At 30.8% G+C, this 2133-nt stretch overlaps 1 non-coding gene across 1 annotated transcript; it reads right to left on the bottom strand.

Annotated features, from left to right (window-relative positions):
- Positions 1-1791: 1791 nt before the first annotated feature.
- LOC114040802 lies at positions 1792-1895 on the bottom strand. Its single transcript, XR_003568837.1, has one exon. It is a non-coding gene; the product is annotated as a U6 spliceosomal RNA (small nuclear RNA).
- Between the last annotated feature and the right edge of the window lie 238 nt (positions 1896-2133).

The raw sequence follows: 2133 nt of genomic DNA, 5'->3' as shown, positions 1-2133 counted from the left end.
TGGTGATATTTATAGTCATGTAGGAAAAAAAGGGGAAAAGAAAGAAAAGAAAATCAATGAAACATTTAAAAATTCACAGAAGAGAATGAAAAGTTCAGAAGAGGATATGGACAAGTACAGCAATATGGTTATTGTGTCATATTTAATATGTGCTTTTTACTCTTTCTTTAAAAATAAATTCTTAGAGCATTACCCTTTTTTCAGAACAAGTACAATGTACAGAAATTAGAGTCAACTTTTATCAAGTATCAACATTTTATATATTTCGTTTAGCTGAAATGCCATTTCATTTGTGAAAACAATCTCTCATAATAAACTTTAGTGTATCTTAGTTGCTATTACATACATTCTATCTCAAATGAAACAGTATTTTAATAGAAAAAGGACTAATTTTAAAAGTTTGGTAGACATATTTCTGTGGCTAATGTATATACACACTACTTTTTCTATAGAAAACCTTTACAGAAGTTCCAAATTATATTAAACATAGTTAAAGGCAAGGACTAGCTACTTTTTAGAAAATTCTAAATGCAATTTCTGTATTTCAGAAATAAATGTTTAGCAAATGTTCAGAAAATAATGTTTAGCAATGAAGAATCATGTACTTTGTTGTTGTTGTTGTGTTTGTCCTTCGTTCTCGAAGAGGACCATGACAGTAGGGAGATGATGACATGACTTGTCATTGACTTCGATTTGAGTGAGGGAGGGCTGTGCAGTCACCAGCCTCACTTTCTCCTGTAGAGCCATCTGGGTCCAGTGGCCAGATATTTATCAGGAGGACTAGAGATGTCTCCTGTGTACTTTGAAATAGTAAACCATTTTCTAAAATAGCTTTTCAATATTCCAGTTGGCATTCTGATACTGGAAATAAGGACTTCCTTACATATAAATGTTTCCGTGCAATTTCCCATCCTTTTTTTTTTTTTCATTTGTTTAACAGTGCCATAAGGAGATTATAAAAAGTAAGTCCCTAGGATATATATTTCAAATCAGAATGGAAACTAAATTAAATGATCCACAGATCTGCATGTAAAAATACTTGTTTGTGATCAATTACTACAATAAAAAAATGCAATTACCTTTTTACAGTTAAATAATTTGACATGTATTTAGCACTTATTAAAACATAATTCATATATGTGGCAATTTTTGTATAAGTTAATTAAACATTATGTGGAAGGCTAAAAGATGTGAGATTTGTAATGCTCTTAAATTCAGGTAATAATTTAATTTTTTTCTGGTTCCCTTTCTAATTTCAAACTGAACATAAGCAACAGAACATCATCCTAAATTATACATGTTTCTTCAGGTGCTGATTCAAGATTAACAGTACCTGTATTAAATCACAAAATTTTAGCAAATCAAAATAGTGCTCAGTAATATAACGCAATTGGGTTTATATTGAGAGTTGTATGTCATTTTAATGATAGTGTTCTCTACAAAAATATCATTTAAGTATCAATTCAGAATGTGAATAATTTTTCAAAGCCAATTATTTTGGTACCAACAAAATGGGGGGGGCGCTTACATTTTAGATTTCAAAACACTTTCTTTCTTTCTAAAGAAAGTTATCTCACAACATGAAAACTGCTCAAATCAAATGTAGTAGTGCTAACATGCTGCAAAAGGCATCTCTTCATTTTGGAGTTGGTCCAAAACCAGGTAAAATCTATGAAAGTCTACCTAATGGAGATTCAACATTCCAGTTTCTGGTCAAGGTGCCCATTTGAAACGTCTTTAAATCTTCAAATATTGGAAACCTGGTATGGGATAATATTTTCAGATAATATTGAAAATATGAAATGTGTTATGAATGTGCATGTCATTCTTGTAATGGGGTTATACCAATCTTCTCTGTGTCATTTTAATTTTAATATACTGCCATCAAAGTGAACGCTTTAATATATACTTCTGAAAAATAAAATGTATGCAATAGAGACTCATAGCTTTAATTGCAACTCTGCTTTTCTTTTCTGGTGTGGATACACTTTATAGTAGTTTTAAGATACTGACCTTTCACATGGAAAAGTTTAGTCCCAAAAAGTATAGAAAAATAGTTGTTGTTTTGTTGTTACAGTCGTGTCCAACTCTTTGGGAACCCATTTGGGGTTTTCTTGTCAAAGATACTGGAGT

The sequence above is a fragment of the Vombatus ursinus genome, unplaced genomic scaffold (assembly GCF_900497805.2).
Source record: "Vombatus ursinus unplaced genomic scaffold, bare-nosed wombat genome assembly UNPS02013950.1, whole genome shotgun sequence".
NCBI classification, from domain to species: Eukaryota; Metazoa; Chordata; class Mammalia; order Diprotodontia; family Vombatidae; genus Vombatus; species Vombatus ursinus.
The sequence above is the reverse complement of the archived record's forward strand: the minus strand, read 5'-3'. Positions and strand labels throughout refer to the sequence as shown.